Below are 20,192 nucleotides of genomic sequence, written 5' to 3'. Positions count from 1 at the left end.
CAGGGCAGCTGTGACAGCAGAGGGTGAAGGATGCAGCCCTCATCCAATTGCCATTGTCCTTCAACTCCATCCTCAGTCTCAGCCTCCATTTATGTTCCTACCTGAGCCGCAGTGTTCAAGACCAGTGGGCACTTCCTGAGTGGCCGTCTCATCCCAGAAGGGGTAGCAAGCTCTCGGCGGGTGATAAGTGGACTGGAAACCACAGGCCATTCGAGGATCTTCGTAAGAGCTGAGAGGTCCCTGCCTCTGTGATCAGGAAAAAAAGGAAATATATTAAGATTCCCTAATGGAACAGCAACTTCATATCATCCATACGTAGGACTCATCCACAGATGATAACAGGATAGAACCAACTGTTGATCAGTACCTCCCACCCAAAAAAAAAGACACAGGGAATAGGAAGGCTTTCTGACTTAGACAATGTATACATTTATTTTCATCCCCAAGCATTTGAAGAATTTTTTAAATTTTCAAATAAGGACCCATGGTTAATAGCAAGGCAGAATCTTGGTCATCTTTACACAATCCTGGCATTTTTTCTTTTTTATGTAACCTTACTCTATAAAAATACCATGAAAGGATATTCTTACGAGACATTCCATTATCATAGAACCAATAAGTGACAAATGCCAAAGGAAAAACAAAAAATGGACCTAAATGATACAAATCACTCCTTTTTCAGTTAATCGATGTGCATAGGTTTTAACGATATTGATTGATAGACTGGAATTCTCAGGTTTTCCCAACATTTGGGTACTTGTGCAACTCTCTTATCAGTTTTATAGAATCCACAAAATATACTCTCCACCCAGTACTCTCTAAGTAGGACAAATACACTGTGTGGGAGACCATGATTTGAAGTGTTTAAGACCCTATTCTTTGAAGCCACATATACATGGATTCAAATCCTGGCTCCATCACTTACTGATGGGGGCCTGGGCCTGTTCCTTTATCTAAACCTCAGTTTACTCAATTATAAGATGGAAATAATAATACCTACCCCATAAGGTAGGAGGATTGAATGAAATAATATGTGTAAGAAAATAATACATAAAGCAAAACAAAATATGAAATGCATGTCATAAAATTATGTATTCCTATATTAAATGCATGTAATAAGGAGTGTACATGGAGCCTAATATAAAGTAGGTATTAATATAAGACCCTTAACATTCCTGGGATTAAGCAAGAAGGTTAACAATTAAGACACAAAAGAAGGAGCAAATTCATGGAAAGAAGATTTCCTAAGAATAGGAGTCTAGTCTACACTGGCCCACCCTCAACTTTCTTTTCTTCTTTTTTATTCTTTCTTTCTTCTGTTTGGCCCCTCCACCTCCATAAAGACCCCAGTTAAGGAAACGGAACTTTGCTAGAATCTGATGTGATTAAAACTATCAACGTTAAGGTGCTAATTAATAAATGGAACCCCTCAGGTGGAATTCTCATCCCTGAAGAGTAGCTTGCTAACCCGCGGTCAGAGCCTCTAATTGGAGAACCTCTTACATCCTCTCTCCCCTTGAGCGGCAGCCCTATTACGTTAGATTCAATCATTCACTGTCTACACTCTCTTCCCCATTTTGCAATCATCCATTCGCTTAAGCTCAGTAAAAATAGCATAAGAGGGTATATTGGCACAGAGAAAAATGGCAATCAAGACCAAAATGTAAAAGGAGGTTTTGTGCACATTAATTTACGTGATATTTTTCATAATATTCATAAAATCATTCAGACTACGGCTGGATGAAGTTTACTTCGGGGCTGTTCCTCTTCCAGGTGGGTTAAAGGTGCTGAGAATGGAATAAAACCCTGGGGACTGAACGGAGTCACATTGAGTTCTTGTCTATCAAAGGCTAATGTCCTTGGCTTCTGCTACCAGGAGGCCCTGGTGAGAGCCACAAGAATACAAACAGAGCAATGGCAGTCCTGCCGTTTGTGTTTGGGACCGAGATTTAGGGAAAACATCAGAAAGAACGCTCAGCTGAGCTCCGGTCAGAAAACGTTTCCTTAATTCTGGCATAAAACCATATTGCTGACATTGTATTTTAATACTGTAAGCTCCTGAAGCAGCTACATTAAGATTTTCTTTTTGGATCCCCGACAATCCTTTGCAACAGAATCAATTTCAAGCACATTTCCTAGATGAGCTCTGTGCTCTCAATGTCTATCCCCATTTTTCATATAGAGTATTTCTCAAAATTCAGTGTCAAGTGTCAGAGTTGTAGGAATAGGGTCTCGAGCGAGGAAATTTTGTATTTAAATGGCATAAAGGAGCACTCTGAGTGACCTGGCCCTGTCTTCTTTGGGAGCAGTGTGTGCATGGTTTGCCTAAACCACAAAGTCCTTGTAAGAAGGCAGTAGGTGGTACCAGTAGGATCCTTGTAGACAGGTGGTGGGTGGTTTGGTGCAGGCCCTGCTAGGATGGTGGGGACAAGAGGAGAACTTGAATTCAGGTGAAAAAGTTGAGGCTTTCTCTGCTAAGGAAAGGTCACTGAAGGTGAGGCATGATTCGCAAAGAGGTGTTGAAGGAAAATGATCCGAGAGCGCTGTAGAGGGGAGATAGAGGGTGGGAGTAAGTGGTGGGTTAGGGATAAAGCAATGAGGTTCCAGACCCAGGTGATGACCACGTGGCCATACAGCGAGTCAGCACACAGCTTTGACCAACAACCACGTATAGCATCTCCTTGAGTTTCGTGATTGGCATTTTTTGTGGAGTCTCTCCAGCTCCCATAGCAGGCTCTTTGTTGTCAGGGAGGGTTCACTTATTATTTTATACAGGGAAGTCAATTTTTAAGACATATTTCCTCCTTAGCTGTCCTCAGTGGTGCCAGGGGAACCTATTTTTAAGAATGAGAAGGAGATAATGCACCAAGCTTACCATGAACCATGAACATCTTTGCTCACAGATGCTCCTGGGAGCATCATGACCCTTGTCACCTAGACACCTGCCTGTTTATTAGACATTTCACAAACTGACTGAATACCTATTTCACAGAGTATGAAAATGACATTTTTACTCAAGAGAACCACAGAGCCAGTTCCAATTCATTATGAAACCTTCTCAGCTGAGGAGAAAGAAGCTGCTTATTAACAAGTCAGAAATCTGGGAAGCAAAGCACCCACCTCCGTGCTTGACAAGGGCACCACCCAAAACAAGTTCAACATCTTCCTTTCCTGGCTGCTGGAGAATGGAGGTGAGTTCAGGAGATGCAAGCAACCCTCCTAGCCCCCATCACAGTTTAGGGAACCCATCTGATGGGTCCTCACTCATTCATCCCACAGGGGATTATTGAAAGGAGCTAACGTATGTTGCACACCACCCCATGCCCATCAGTGATCTAAGCATGATGGAGAGATGGTCATGTTTAATCCTCACCATAGCTGTGCAAGATTGGTATTCTTACCTTCATTTTACAGAAGAACAAATTGAGGCTTTCAGAGGGCAAGTAAATTTCCAAAGACCACACAGCTAGTAAAATAATGGGGATAGAATTCTAGTCGAGGTCTACCTGATTTCAGATTGTCTTTTTCTGTATCTGTGCAATGTGAACCTTGTGTGGCTCGGATTGCTCAAGCAGGGAGGCTGCCATCCCATGGTAAGTACTACATGGATTATGGTAATGGACACTTGTGAACAAATCTGTATCACACAACTAGTCTGTGCCAACTATTATGTTAGATGCTAAGAATACAGTATGAGCAATATATGAACTTTACCCTCAGCAGTGCAGACTAGTAAACAGGAAATTACAGCAAGGAGATGTGACAGGGTTAAGTACTGATGTGTAGGGGGAGGAGAGTGACAGCAGGTAAGACTTCCTAGAGGAAGCAGATTAAGGTAATAACCAAAAAGTCAGGTAAGATTTAGCCTAGAACATGAAGGTGTAGAGAGCAGAAGAAGATGACACACCTAAAGGTGCCAAGGAACGTAGATGGCGATGTAAGGAAGGATCCGAAAGACTCGGCTTGGGGATATAGAGAGATAAAGACTGCTGTTTGGAAGTGACAAGCATGAGGGGAAAGTGTGCTCATGGCAATGAGAACGCTTGCAATGGAGAGCAACTAGCAAGAATGAGAGCTGGAGGGACAGTGTTGAGGGCCAGAAACACCAGACCAGAATTTGGCTGCAGGAGAAAGGCATTAGAGGTTGTCTTAAAGCTAGTAAGAGTGACATGGTGACTCAGGATGTCCTAGAAGGACCCATTCGATAGCGCTAAGTCGGATGGACTTAGCAGGATCAGGTGAGGAGGATGACAAGGCAGCCACGGTGCCTGCAGAGCCAGGTCACAGCCTGAGGCGTAAAGGGAAAAATCAGTACTACCGATCCTAACTGTATTTATTTATATTAATTTATTTTTTTAATCAATTTATTTTTGGCTGCGTTGGGTCTTCGCTGCTGCGTGCAGGCTTTCTCTAGTTGTGGCACGTCGGGGCTACTCTTTGTTGTGGTGCGTGGGCTTCTCACTGTGGTGGCTTCTCTTGTTGCGGAGCACGGGCTCTAGGCGCGCAGGCTTCAGTAGTTGTGGCTCATGGGCTCAGTAGTTGTGGCTCGCGGGCTCTAGAGCGCAGGCTCAGTAATTGTGGCGCACGGGCTTAGTTGCTCCGTGGCATGAGGGATCCTCCCGGACCAGGGATTGAACCCCTGTCCCCTGTGTTGTCAGGCGGATTCTTAACCACTGTGCCACCAGGGAAGTCCCCCTACTGTATTTAAATTTTTTAGTTCTTTTAATAATTTTTGCATTCATTTTGATTGTCAAAATTATTGCATTAAGATTTACGTAGCTTGAGTACTGCATTTGGGGGCCACCCTTCGGCTTTGCCCCCATTTGAATGCTTCCCCTCAGTGCCAGTGCTGAGCAGTGGCCAGTTACGAAGAGTTGGATTAAGGTCATGAATGTAGAGGTGAAGAGGAAGCAAGAAGTGTAAGATACCTTTCAAAGGAAGAGTCAACATGAATTTATGGCTCACTGGTGATGAAGGCAAGGGGGGATCCAAGATCATGCTTAGATTGCTTGCTTTCATGATAGTGAAAATGGTGAGTTTAAGTACGGAAGTAAGGAGGTTGGAAGGATATTTCTCTTTTGGTTGTGTTCAGATGGAAAGATGGCAGAGAAATTTGGTGCAGAGGTCCTTAAGGTGGCAGCATGACAGGAGAAGACAGGAAAGGATACAGTTAGATCTAGAAGTGTAAAGGATCTAGTTAAAGTATAGAGTCAGGGAAAATGGCAGTTAAAAAGAAAAGAGAGGGCTTCCCTGGTGGCGCAGTGGTTGAGAGTCCGCATGCCGATGCAGGGGACACGGGTTCGTGCCCCGGTCCGGGAAGATCCCACATGCCACGGAGCGGCTGGGCCCGTGAGCCACGGCCGCTGAGCCTGCGCGTCCGGAGCCTGTGCTCCGCAACAGGAGAGGCCACAACGGTGAGGGGCCCGCGTACCGCAAAAAAAAAAAAAGAAAAGAGAAAGGATCATAAATGGCTCTACCACACCATCCAGCAATTGCATTTCTGGGTATTTACCCAAAGAAAACAAAAACACGGATTTGAAAAGATATGTGCACCCCAATGTTTACTGCAGCATTATTTACAATTGCCAAGATATAGAAGCAACCTAACTGCACATTGATGGATGAATGGATAAAGATAAGGTACACATACACACACACACACACACACACACACACACACAGGAATACTACTCAGCCAAGAAAAAGAATAGAATCTTGCCATTTGCAACAACATGAATGGACCTAGAGGGTATTGTGCTGAGTGAAATAACTCACACAGAGAAAGACAAATACTGTATGATTCCACTTACATATGGAATCCAAAAAACAAAACAAATGAACAATAACAAAACAGAAACAGACTCACAGATGCAGAAAACAAACGGGTGGTGGCCAGAGAGGAGGTGGGGTGGAGGGATGAGTGAAATAAGTGAAGGGGATTCAGAGCAGTTATCAGATAAGTAAGTCATGAGACTACAGTGTACAGCATAGGGAATATAGTCAGTAATATTGTAATAAGTTTGTATGGGGACAGACAGTTACTAGACTTATCGTGGGGACCTTTTCGTAATGTATAAAAATATTGAATCACTATGTTCACTTGAAATTAATATAATATTAAGTCAATTATATTTCACTTTTGAAAAAATGGATCTATGAAGTTGCCTGTCGTTGGGAGGAAAAGTAAGGGAGAAACAACAAAGAAGGGCCAGTTAAAGACACAGGAGGAAAAACACAAAAGTGCTCGGTGTGGGAGACACCAAGGGCAGAGCTTCAGAACCGTGTGGGTTAGCAAGCGGCTGCTAAGGGGAGGGTGGTATCCATGCAGCCTTGGAGGGCCTGGGTGCCCTGGGTGTCTCAGGAGAGCGCGCACTCCTGCCCTGCTGTGTCACACGCTGTGATGAGCCTCCCCACCCCATCTCCAGGGACCAGCACTGCTGTCCTTGTCCTCTGAGAGGCTTCAGAGGACTCGAGCCTGCAGCCTAAATGCTTTGCTTTCCGATCCTGGAAAGAAATAGCATAAAAGCCCTGAAGTCTGGAAACTACTAGGATGAGGGACACACACTTGTCTCTGCTCCAACATGAGCCAGCTGTGACGTCATCACCGCAGCCGACCACTGCCCCCCTGCTGCAGTCAGGGCTTCATGTATGGTATTATGTCCCCCTTGTTCCCCTGTCCCGCCGGTTCGCCTCTCCGATGCTTCCACCAGGGACCTCCGTCTCCCCGCCCCACCCACGCGGCCCCCTCCCTGTGGCTGCTCTTCACCTACCCCCCAGCCCTGCCAAACCTCCCAGCATTGCCTCTGCCCAGAGGCTTCCTTCCCTCCACCCCCTCCAAAGACCCCCCAATTGGAAAAGAGGGAACAGGGGAGTAGTTTTTCAACACTACATCGCAAACTGATGGCGGCGGCGTTTCTGTAAGAGTTCGTTTCTGTCTTGAGCCAAGCAGCCTTAAATGTCCAGGCATTTGCTCCGCAAACCCTTCCTGACCCTTCTCGTGTATGTGTCACTCAGAGCACAAACTCTGTGGGAGTGCATCTGTCTTTCGTTTAACCGACTTCAGAATTTTAGGGTTTAGCCTTAGTACCGGGCCATAAACATATAAGACACATAAATATTTCTAGATCCTGCTGCTTAAAAAAATATACATGCCCAGACGCAAAGCTGAGTTAACACTGGATGGATGAGTGCAGGGGTTTGCCATCCACGGGGATAACTCCACATCATTCTAGGCCTGGCATAGATGTTCATACCCTCCGGTAGGAAGACAGGAGACTGGAAATCAGGAAGCCTGGGTCTGAGTCCTGCTCTGCCCCTAAGGAGCTGCGTAGCCTCCAGCCCATCTCTTAACCTCCTTAAACCTTTGCTTCCTGAGGAGGTTGGCCCCAGTGATCACCAAGTTCCTTTCCAACTGCAAGTCTCCTTTCTGCTGATCCATCCACATTCTTTCTCCTGACCTTGTAACTGACAACCTTCATTTGATTTTAAAAAAAAAACCACCCCAGGGTGGAAAAAAAAGCCTAGAGAACCGGAAGTTGTCATCATTTAGATTCATGACGTACAAGGTCCCCTTCAAATGCATTAACACCTTCATGTCGGTTGTCTTCATTCTTCCCTGAAATGTGCTCACATGCCATTCTGCCACCACCTTTCCCATTTTTCAGTAGAGAAAGTGAAGTTAGGAAGTGCCTGCCTAGCTGCTGAACCGTCCAGGGGCTCTCACATGCTAGGTGCAAGTCTGTGCAATAAATGGGGAACTTCTCACCTTAAAACCTTTCACCTCATTGCAGGCAGTTGCCCTCCCAGGCTGGCCTGACCGACTCCGCAGACCTGTCATCGAGTCTGGGCTTCCTCATCCTGAGAAGACGCTAGGCCAGTCAGCACCTCTTTACATTCACGGAGAAGTGCTTTGGCATCGCTGGGGAGGAGTCTGGGGCAAACTGTATCTGGGGCACCTCTGCTTCAGGGGGCACATGCATCCTGCTCCCTCGAGAAAGGAAAGAGGCAACACCGAAACACCCCTCAGCTCTCCCACCAAGGGGGAGGGGGCGAGGGTGCTGCAGCCACAGGAGAGGCAGGAACAGACAAAATAGGAAACCCTCAAAGGGCGATTTAATTTTAGACTCAAGGCCAGGAAATTCTTTTTAAAACAATAAGAGTGATGGGCTTGGGCCTTGGTGAAAGGGCAGGCCAGACCACTGTAGGTTTCTGAGACAAAAAAGAATCTGAAGCACAGAGAGAACAGAGATGGGAACAGCGGATTCTGCTCTCCATGAAAAGCTGTGCTTGGCCTCCACACGGGCTACGTGGACCACAGCTGAGGCCACCCTGAGACGCCCCCAGGCCTGGGGCTGCAGACCAAGGCAGGGGAGGGGGGCAGTGACCGATGCTGCAGCTTCTCACGCCAGCCTGAGACCACAGCCCCCTCCACTCAAGACATTACTCGGTGGGACCTGCCCCAGTTCTGGGCGCCTGGACTTGACATTCTCTTGCTGAGAGATATGGGGTGTGATGCGTGTCACACATCAGCTTCCACTCGCTTAGCGGGAAGCCTTCAGACTCCCAGTGACTCCACGGGGTGCCAGCCCCAGGCATCCATCCCAAGTGTGGAGACAGAGGGTGAAGCTGACTCAGAGCCTCCTGATAGGACATTGGGAGAACCTCCCAGGGCGGAAAAACTGGGCAGGAATTTCGATTTGCTCAGCGCTCTACAAAATGGAGTTCTGGGGTTTTTTTTGTCCTAAATTCAATTCAGCATGAATAAAGCATATGAATCCATGAATTGTCATAAATTCTTATCCATCTCCACATTTCTTAAGAATGATCAAGATGCGTTTGATGGTAAGGAGTTTCCTAAACCAGGAGCCGCGAGATCTGGACCATATTCCAGATCATACTTCTAAGCTCAGGCAACTTAATTTAACCTCTCAGGACCTGAATTTCCTGATATTGGGAGATGGCCTCTAGGTTATAGTCTGGCTCTAAAATTCTCCAGTTTGTGCTAACTGAACCCAGTATCTTAGAAAATCCCCACTTTCTAAGATGCTGGAAAAAGACACATCTCTCTTTTTTCCTTCACATTTTCTGACTACCACTAAGAGTTATGGCTATAGATCATTTCTTAAACATAATGTTCCAGCAACCTCTCCAGAGGTAAAGCCATCACCACCCCAAGCGACAAGAAAAAATTTTCTTTTCCAGTTTCCATTTACATTCTAAATTTCTTTTTCTGTATTCTCACTTCTCTAATCTGGAATACCTTATCCACTGCTCTCCAGGATTCCCAGAGAGAAGGAAAAGGCATGTGTGCTAAGCTTCATGGAAACGAGCACCAGCCCTTCCCAAATTCCCGAGAAGCGCAGGGACTGCACAGACATCCCTGTGAGCACACCCTAAGGCATGTGGGGTGGAGTGAAGAGTGAGAGCAGCACTGGCTAGGAAGGGAATGGCTTCCCAAGGAAGCCCGATTAAACTGCAATTACTCAAGGTAAGAGAACCAGGTCCGTTTACACAATGGGGTTGTAAACCACCAGCCCATCACAAGAGAACTTTGATCTGGTGGCAGGGGAGCTATTTCTAGTGCAGGGTACTGATGAAGCGAGGAGGTTTCTCAACAAGAATGTCTCCATCTTGACCCCCAGAGCCCCGTCTTGCTCTGGAAACACCCTTGTATGGGCAATCAGTGGAACCATCTCCACTCCTCCCTGTATGTGGCCATCTCACACGATCAAATAATCCAGAGAAAAATAGAGAAGTGATGGTAAACACAGGGAAAGGGAATTAACTGAGGTCATGTTTGTGGCTGGTATCACAATGACCTGCTATGGTAAGTTACACTCTGTGCTTATTTTACAGATGAGGACATTGAGGTTCAGAGGGAGTAATGTGCCCAAGGTCACATGGCTGAGGAGTAACAGACCAGAATTTAACTCAGGTCTTTCTGACTCCAAAGCCTAAGTGTCTTCCATGGTACTTGCCGGGCTGTGTCCCACAGCTGCCTGGCCCAGGATGGAAGGCTCGGAGCCTTCCATGTGGTCTGGCCCCCTGGACAGTTACTTGCCCGGCGTATCGCTATATTCCCAAAGGCCTGAGCGCTGAGAGCAGGTGAGTGGGCGGTCGTCTATTCCTTCCCTCTGTACAGTTCAAGGTGCTTCCTAAGCTCACATGGCTCAGGGGCCATCGATCCTCAAGGACCTCCTCCGCATCCTCCTTGCTGGGGAGGTAGCCAAGGACAAGGACGTGTTTGGTCAAAATGAGGGGCAGCCCATCCTCCTATACCGGCCCTCCCCCAGCTCTGCGGACTCAGCGGCACGAAGGGGAGGATGACACAGGAGAGGACCAGGGCTTCGAGGGACTTCCAGGGCTCACGGCGGGCTCACTGAGCCAGCATAACAGGAAGGAGCGCTTCCTCCCCTTGGATGAAAGGGTCCCTGACACACAACCCACATAAGTACCTGAAAACGTCACCCCCTCCAACACAATGGCCAGACAACTTCCAGAAGTGTCATTTCCCTACCACCCCAGCTGTGATATCACTTCTTTCATGAAGGTCTCCTGAGAGGCTGACCTTACAAGGGAGAGAACTTGTGTCCTGCTTTTGACAAAGGGGTCTCGAGGCAGATAATGTGAGTTCTGTGTACAATGGCCAGTACCCGAAGTATGGGACGAATTTTACAACTGTTGCTGTGATTATTTTAAGGCTTCCCCTGGTACGGCAAATGATCAAATCACGCTAATGCTACCTCTAACACACAAATAAGGAATCTGAGATTTAGCAGTCTTCAGAGCCTGGAAAGTATTCGTGTCCTAGTTTAGAAGATTGTTTCTTGGACAACTAAAGCAGCCTGCTTAGCAGAACCCCTCATAACATGGATACAGTCTCACTTTTTTTTTCTTTTTTAAGATTTCCCTTTCTCACGCAATAATTACAAGTAAATACACACAGTACCACCCCACCTTCAAACCTGATCTTGTGTGTATTCTAGGGCAGGGCTTCTCAACCTCGGCACTACTGACATTTGAGGCTGGACAATTCTTTGTCATGGGGAACTGGACGGTGCGGTGCGGGATGCTTAGCTGCATCCCTGGCCTCTACCCTCTGGCCAGGAGCACCCGTGCCCGTCAAGTTTTGACAAGCAAAAATATCACCAAATATCCCCTGGGGACAAAATCGCCCCCAGATTGTAAAGCAATTATACTCCAATAAAGATGTTTTAAAAAATCACCCCCAGATTAAAAACCCACTGTCCTTATGGTTTTCCTTTCACCCTCAAACTTCCCATGCCTGGGACAGTTTCTCTTCTTGGTGGCGCAGGCTAACTAACCCAGAGACCAGGGCGCCGGGCAGGAGGACCTGAATGATCAGATTAAGCACCACTGGTTGAGCTCCAGACAGTGAGGCGCCAACAGAACTGAGAAGACTCAGGTGCCTGGGACGTTAAAGCTCTTGTCTGGGAAAGTCAATGAAGCTGTGCTCACTCCTCTGCGAAATCTTAGATTGGGATTGAGAGTGTGAGGTTTGCTAGTTTCTCTCATATGCCAATGTCCCAAAGTTATATTCTGTAGACAATGTACAAATTCTTTGACTGTTATTACAGCCCAGCCTAAAGTTGGATGGAGGTTGTCTGTAGGAGCTGGCTCATTGAACTTGAGGTTGTACTCATCAATTTTATTTATCTTTTTTTTTTTTTTTTTTTTTTTTTTGCAGTATGCGGGCCTCTCACTGTTGTGGCCTCTCCCATTGCGGGCTCCTCCGGACGCACAGGCTCAGCGGCCATGGCTCACGGGCCCAGCCGCTCCACGGCACGTGGGATCTTCCCGGACCGGGGCAGGAACCCGTGTCCCCTGCATCGGCAGGCAGACTCTCAACCACTGCGCCACCAGGGAAGCCCTATTTACTTTTTTTTTTTTTTTTTTTTTAATTAAAAAGGACGTCAATGAAGAAGTCAGAGGACTTTTCTTCATGTTCTATGGTTCTGAAAGTTTGCCTAACCAGTTCCAGCGATGGAGAAACTGAGGCCCACAGAGAAGTTATGAGTGAAAGTGCTAGAACAATGACATAGAAGTTATCCCATGTAACTTTCTGCTATTACCCAAGCAACTCTGAAATATGGGAGTGAAAAGGATCCCACGTGCTGATAACGTTTTTCAGGCATGGCTGCTGTGTTTGGGGATAAATGGGTTCTTTGTTGTGAAACCAGTGGAAACCATTCAAAAGGCCTTAAAAATATCCAGGGTATTCAGCCAGGGCTGGGGTCTTCAGTTGAAAATACACACTTAAGAGTTGTTCTTGGTTTTTTTCTAAATCTCATACAATTTCCAGATGCGCTGTCTAGGATAACTTAATATTATACCTGCAATGTGTATATGTGTAATAAAATTTATTTCAGTGCCTAAAATAAAATAAATGCAAATTCACGTGGCATCACTTTTTCCGACATGTTAGTGAACTTTTTTAATTGGATTACAATACGGGCAAAAAGAATTAGGCTGGCATTTTTTTTTTTTAATTCCTGCCCTGCCCCTAGGTTCATCAGAATCATTGTTTTTAGATTCCATATATATGTGTTAGCATACGGTATTTGTTTTTCCCTTTCTGACTGACTTCACTCTGTAGGACAGACTCTAGGTCCATCCACCTCACTAAAGATAACTCAATTTCGTTTCTTTTCATGGCTGAGTAGTATTCCGTGGTATATATGTGCCACATCTTCTTTATCCATTTGTCTGTCGATGGACAGTTAGGTTGTTTCCATGTCCTGGCTACTGTAAATAGAGCTGCAATGAACATGACTCTTTTTGAATTATGGTTTTCTCAGTGTATATGCATAGGCTGGCTTTTAAATCTACCTTTCCAAGTCAATGACACATTTTGCCCTGAAATCACAATATCCTTGTTTACTTTAACAAATCTCTACAAAATCACCTTTAAGAAAACTTTAGTGTCATTTGTGCTGACCTTAGACGATAACCTTTGTGTGAGAAGCAGAAGGAGCCTTTCCCTGGCAATGCCTCCAGCCCTATGGACCTTAGCAAGCCTCTTGGCAATTTCTAAGCAGAATGGAATAACTTTTGGTCTGGACTTGTTCTGTGTGTGTGTGTTTTACACATATTTCTGAAGTAAATTGTACTCTAAACGTTTTCCTGATTCTAATTTTTTAATAGTGAATGGCATTTATATGAAAACAGAAGCCACTTAAAAAAGAAGAAATATGTATTACAGAAGAGCCAGTGAAGGAAGACGTGTTAATCATTCCTTGAACATAAAATACCTTTTTAAGTAATTATTTTTTCAATACTACAGAAAATAATTTTCAAACACATCAGATCTTTTGATATACAATTACAGTGAGAGGTCATGGCAAACTGAAGGGTACCAGTTAAAAATTCTGCAGAACCTCAGACTGGACAAAGCCTGCAGTCAAAAATGAGCTCTGGTAGACTGGAGTCTATATAGACCCATAAACATATTTGGAAGAGTTAACAGTAAACTTATCTGTCCATATCGAGATTAAGTAAAAAAAGGTCAACATTTATGATGGCTATCTTTATAGAAAAACATGCAGAATTTAGAATCAATAGTTAATGATTCAATGCTAATATTAAAAGTTCACTTAACATTGGAATCGATGAATGACAGCATTACGGGATCTCTCACACAGTAAATTTATAAGAAATTTAGCTGAATATTTCAACTGATCAGCACATAGCTTGTGTGAAAGCCTTCTTCCCTAAGAGCAAAAAACCTTTAGTCCAATTTTAAAGTTCCTTTTACCCCTCTTATTCTAGGACTCAGGAATTTTTCCTACTAATTTGTTGTTGTACTTTATTTCCAGTTTCAAATTCTGTTATTAGAAAGCTTGTATATTTTAGCTTTTATGTATGAGAAGAAAAATAAGTTCAATTATGCTAAGAATAGGTCTAAGGTACCTCAATGTGTGAAAAATCTTCACCAAATGAACTGAGCTGTGAAAAATCACCTGGCTTTAACCGTTACTCATGTTTGAGTCATATTCTCTGCAACACAAAAATCTTTCTCAGTAAATCTATCAGTCTTGGATGTTTTACTTTATATGGTGATAAAACGACAGATAATCTCACAATGTAGCCCCTCCAAAAAACTCAAAGCTCATTCCAACTGTGGAGTTGGGTCCCCAGCTGCTTCTGTCTAGGAGAGATCAGAAAGCAGGAACCGAGGGAGGAGAGGGGACGGCACGGTGGGCAGGGGGAGGGCAGGGAAGGCGTCCCACTTACCACTGCTGCAGGTCGCACCGCTGAGTAGGGGGCAGGGCCACTGACTGCAGACTCCACAAAGTAGCTCATCACGCTGTCAGCACCTGTGTGGGAAAAAGCATTCACTGAGCCACTGGGTGCAGAACATGTGTGGACCAGCAACCAAAGGAGGGCTCGGAGCAGGTCTCCTTAGGAACCATGGCGTTCACTTCTTTGTGTTACAGAGAAAGAAATTAAAACTTAGAAAAACAAAGTGGCCAACAGAGAGTAAGGCAGACCCCAGACAGAGCCAGTCCCCTGACTGCAAGGTAGCCTGGATGGTGATGGCTGCAGACAGTAAGCAGTCAGAGTCCATAAAAAGACCCTTTAGGGGGTTTCTGGGCAGGAATGGGTCTTGGGTGTCTTTTTAAAAAACATTTCCATTCCTGTATCTCCCTCCCTCCACCCCAACCAGGTCTGGCCCTCCATATGAAGTGTGGCATTTATCAACTGATGAAGGACGGAATAGAGAAAGGATTGGAGAAAAGAGTAATGGAAAACCTCCATCGAGGAGGCATGTCAACCAGGACCCTGAGACAGATAAACAGAGAGAAGACCCGAAAAGGGGAGTGAATATTATCCATCTTGAAAAAAGGAGAAGGGCTAATTAAATGTCTTGTTGAGAGCTACTATCTCCATTCAAAGTCTGAATGACCATCACGTTTGAGGAATGTTCTAGCCGAAGGGACTTTCCAGTTAGCTGTCGGTCATCAGGAAAATCGTTTATATACAAACATTTCTGTTGAGCCAAACGCTCTCTAAAGTACACTAGTTTACACACTTTCATAAGTTCAATATTACACACTAAAAAAATGTCTTTCTTGAATGATTTAGAAGATTAAATTCCTAGGTATGTCATTCAGAGGCCAAATTCCTATTGTTAGGGAGTGCATTTGAGTTTCCACTTAGCTACTTTCCACTTTGTGTTTGTCTGTCCTTTTCCTTTATTCTTGGGAATAATTAAAGCCACTGACCCCATTTCAAGAAATATAAAGAATACGCTATGTCTTATGTTCAATTTACAACTTTGTTCACCATCTTGATACAGCTTGACAGCCAATGAGCGTATATATCTTCTCTCATATGAAATGTATTTAAATAACATAGTTAAGGGACTTCCCTGGTGGTCCAGTGGTTAGGACTCTGCGCTTCCACTGCAGTGGGCACAGGTTTGATCCCTGGTTGGGGAACTAAGATGCCACATGCCACGCAGTGTGGCCAAGGAGAAAAAAAAAAAAGCTAGACTTCAAAAATAAATAAATAACATAATTAAAGTTCTGCACTACAAAGTTATACTGACTAAGGGCTACCGTCACATAGCAACTAATATCATACAGTTGAGAAGTAAGTTAAAAATCTTCTGAAGACGTAAATTATCCCAGAGCTGTGCTTATTGTTTTTAACTAAAATGGTACCTTTTTATGACGTCTTTTCTCCCCAAAGTAGAAGCAGTCAAATTAATACTAATTTTTTAAAAGTAAAATAGCTAAGGGTACCTATGTTTCTCAAGATGTTGTTTTCTAGTTTTTCAGGGACTTGATTGCCAAAAATGGCCCTTAGGAAGAATTCCCAGGTGGCAAAGCAGAAGAGTAGAAAAAGATCAAAGTCTCTAGTCCAAGGACAATGTTCCCATCTGGAGCCGTGGTCCCCTCTTCAGTGCTTCTTTCTAAAAATAGTAAGCAGCTACCAAGTATCAGACCCCGCGCTGGGTAGAGGGCCTGGAGTAAGAAGAAGCCTACCACAGGTCAGTGTGGACACTGCCCATATATTGTACAGAAGCGTTGCTGCTTTTCGTCTTAAATTCAAATTTTAAAGTCCTAATGAGTCATCATTCACCCATCCACCTGCACTTCACAGTTTTGGATCTACTCAGAGATGAGACTTCAAAGTTGACAACATAGATTGTGTCATACTGAGAACGGCATAACCAAGATCTGATTCCGTAGGGAGAAGTTGCTCATCCCTCCAGGGACCCACAGGGCAACCTAAACCTTTGGGAAATGTCCAGGTGTGGCAGTGCTGCTTTGCGCAACCCATCCAGCCCTCCAATTTCCTCCCAAAAAGCCCCCCCCAGGCCCCCTGAGTCATCACAGACCCCAATTATTTATTCAACAGGCACGTCAAAGGCTTCCTTTGCCAGGAACTTGTTAATCATTCAGTAAATAATTACCCTGGTGCTGGAGATACACAGGTAAACAAAGACCCCGCACCTCTTGGACCTTATGTTCTATCAGATCCGGGACAAAGCTGAGACAGACAGATCTCCATCTGCAGGCAGTGGGGAAGACGGGCTCCCACAGAACTAAAATGCAAGGTGGTGAGGAGGTTACCAACAATATGGAAGAAAATAAGCAGTCCGTTTTCCCAGAGGCTGGGGAACAGGAAACCATGGAAGACTGCACAGTGCAAGGTGTGACCACATGGCCCTATGGATCCTCCCTAGACTCTCAGGAGCAGCAGAAGACCTTTACCCGTCTGAATTCCTGTTAGACTTACACCTTTGTAAAAGAAAGCACTTTTGGAATCAGCAGCCTTGTCCTGAAGCCCAGCTCAGAGGCAACCAAGAGCAACGTTCCTCCTCCTAACAACTCTCCTTGGAGCTGGGAAAAAGGTTTAGGGGAAATGTGTTTTCTCTTTCTGATGGACAGAGTGAGTGAGGAAGCCCGTGGGCCCACATATGGTCCATCCTGAGCTGGGCTGAATTCTCGAAGCTTCATGCTCTGTGACTGACGCTCCCCTTGGGGAAAAGTCCTTTGCCCGTGGAGGAAGCTGGAAAGAGGGAGTTGCCAGGGCACTCAAGGGTTCTCATCTCAGGAAATAACTGTGGGACAGAAATGGATGACCGCTTCATTATTTTCTGGAGAAAGAAAAAAAGAACCCACCCTGTTTCCACTTGTAGATGGTGACACAGACCAGCTGCTGTAGATGTAAACCCTTTCAGAAAAACTGTTTGGGTAAAAAAAAAAAAGTTTTTTGACGTGTTGGCCGAGGAGAATTCCCTCCCACATGACAGCTATTTGGACATCGGCTGGACAGACTTTTTTGTCTTGGCATTATAAACATTTATGCCTAAACACAAAACAACTGTGTGAGTTCAGATTTACTCCCCAGCCTAGAGGCATCCGGAGGCTTGTCTGAATGCAGAAATGGTTTGAACCCTTGGTAACAGAGAGCCGTGAAGAACTGCGTTCATTTCCTTGAATGGGACCAGCAGTGCCGGAGCAGCAGACTAAAGTTGTCCTCAGTGAGTTTGTGCTTAAGAGGCAGCTGGGCTCCCAGCTGTGGTCCTCCCCGGCCTCCAGGACCCAAGTGGTCCTCCCTGACCTCCAGGGCCCAAATGATCCTCCCTGACCTCCAGGACCCAAGTGGTCCTCCCCGGCCTCCAGGACCCAAGTGGTCCTCCCTGACCTCCAGGACCCAAGTGGTCCGCCCCGGCCTCCAGGACCCACTTTAGCTCCATTCCTCACCACCGCACTGATGTCTCCACTCCTCTAACTAGAACTCTGTTGTTTTCCCTGTGTTATTTCTCACGTCCCTGCCCTTCTCCCCGGATCACCTCTGTTAGAAACGCCTTGCTATCCCCCTGCTCCTCAGGACTAACTAACCCCTTCTCCTGAAGCTTTTAGATTCATCTCGGAAGTTTTAGCCACCAGGGATCCTTCTTGAACTGCTGTTCATCCCAGCCTGGGCTGGCTGTCCCTTCTCTGTGTTCCCCATGTGTGTTTCCCTCACTGCGCACAACATACTGTTTTATAAATGCCTGTTTCTACCCGCCTCTCCCACTCAACTCAGAGCTACTTGAAGGCAGACACTATGCTTTTTTCATCTTTGTGTCTCCAGAATGTAAGACAGACTGAGGGGTATCAGAGAATTTTTTTTTTCAATTAGTGAATGAATGAAAGAATGAAAGAACAAATAAATTGGTCTCACAAGACTGAACATGTAAGAGATCAGAAGTAAATGTATTCGATTCTCCAATCAGAGACTCTGAATAGATTGCAGATCTGGATGGAGATTCACTGGAAGTAATAGGTTTGTTTCGTGATGCCTTTCTAAGTGAGAACTCTTTCCCTTTATTCACTAGCCATTCAATGTCGCCTCATCCAGAAGCCTTTCAACCACCTCCTGTAAACAGCAGCTTCCTGCTCCTGGTCTGACACCCAGCTGCTTCTTTCTTGTGTCCCCGACTCCTACCCCACTAGAAGTTAAGTCTGTCGAGGACAAAGTTTAGTGTATTTCTTCACTCCGAATCCCTAGATCCTAGGCCAGTGTTGATAGGCAGCTGGCACGCAAATAACTGTTGAATGTGAGAATGTAAGTTACAAAATTTTTACAAACACCTGAACTCATTTAAGCCCCTTTTTTTACGGGGGTGGGGCGAAGACTCGGGCCAAGCTGACACTGACACTAGCCCACCAGCCACCTCTCCTGTCTATCCTCACCACCCTGGACTTTCAGGATAAAAATGGGCAAACCGTGCAGAGGGAAAAACAGGTAGCGGTTTGGTTTCCGTGGGCATCTCACATCCAGTAAAGCCTTTGGGACTCTGGGGAGATCTCGATTCTTCCTAAAACACATGACCGCCCCTGGAGACTCCTGCCCTGAACAAGCCCAGGACCCAGGCCAGGATCTACAGGCTGACACTTCCTTCCATCCAGGTCTCTCCAGGGGCGGGGAGGGTGATACACAGAAGGGAGGGAGGGGGGGACTTGGAGGGGTGTTTCAGGCCAAGGCAGCAGAAGAGCAGGGAATCCCAGAGACCAGGCTTAGCGGAAGCTAAATCCAGTTCCTACCAACTCTGCCCCTGCTTGGCTGCATGTCTAGGTGATAACTGTGCCATCACTTAAGGGTTTTTCATTGGGGTTATATGCTCTTCAAAGAAAGACTATGCCTTTAGGTAAAGAACCTCATAAACCACACTTCAAAATGTTTTCTTTTGAAAATAATTTTTGCCAAAATATAAATATTTATTGAAAAACTTACAAGAAAAATACAGAAAAGTCTATCACGAATGTCAAAATCACCTGAAATTCTACCATCTGGAGATAATTGTACTGATACTTTATTCAACGTTCTGCTGGGTATTTTTTAATGTGTCCATACACATATACACATGATCAGAATTTTACCTTCACGATATTATTCTCTACATGCTGTTTTGCAAACTGCTTTGTTCACTGACATTTGCATGATGCTATGGATAGTTTTCTATGTCAATAAATATAGTCGTACATCCCAAAGTATACAGCTGTCGAGGATTCTATTGTATGTATGCATCATACTTTTCTTAATGAGCCTCTTATTACCGTAAAATTTATTTGTTCCCAATTCCTTATCATTATAAAAGTTCCTAAAATATTTCCTATTCCCATTAAATGACAAAAGTGGTATTTTGGGGACAAAGAATATGTACAGTGTACATTCTATATTTGAATACATATTGACAAACTTCCTTCCATAAGAGAGAAGCCAGAATTATAGTGCCACCAACAAACCCATTGTGATTTAAAACTGACCTTGCCCTCTCATCTTTGTGTTAGCCTATAGGTCAAGAATTATGGCTGTAACATATGAAGCCTGCACACGGGGAATACAAAAGTGCAATAAAGCTGTCACAGAAAACATAGATGATGCATTTTTTTCCTCTTTGCAAGTTGGACTGGAATGCAGGAGAAAAAGAATTCGGTTTCCAATAGGACTAGCCATTCAAAGGACACTTTCCCCAAATGACAGCACCTTTGCCAAACTAAAGACAACAGCGTCACTCATGTCACCGAGGCAACATCTTTCATGTGCAATGGAAAGAGTTTGAATTTCTTCTTTCCAAATGACATGTAAATCTGTTTTTAAAGACTCAGACTGAGTGTTACCTCTTTCAGGGAGCTTTCCCTAAAACTTCTTGTCAGTTAGATAGACATTCT

At 44.9% G+C, this 20,192-nt stretch overlaps 1 long non-coding RNA gene across 1 annotated transcript in view; it reads right to left on the bottom strand.

Moving 5' to 3' along the window:
- Positions 1-77: 77 nt before the first annotated feature.
- LOC114886892 overlaps positions 78-20,192 on the bottom strand; it is a 28,732-nt gene continuing 8,617 nt past the window's right edge. Inside the window, exons 2-3 of the long non-coding RNA XR_003791445.1 lie at positions 14,254-14,336; positions 78-246 (exon numbers count right to left, since the gene is read on the bottom strand). This is a non-coding gene — a long non-coding RNA (uncharacterized LOC114886892). The remainder of the gene's footprint in view (positions 247-14,253; positions 14,337-20,192) is intronic.

The sequence above is a fragment of the Monodon monoceros genome, unplaced genomic scaffold (assembly GCF_005190385.1).
Source record: "Monodon monoceros isolate NGI ecotype Baffin Bay Population unplaced genomic scaffold, NGI_Narwhal_1 Super_Scaffold_7, whole genome shotgun sequence".
NCBI lineage: Eukaryota > Metazoa > Chordata > Mammalia > Artiodactyla > Monodontidae > Monodon > Monodon monoceros.
Note: the sequence above shows the minus strand (reverse complement) of the source record. Positions and strands in the feature narration are given on the sequence as shown.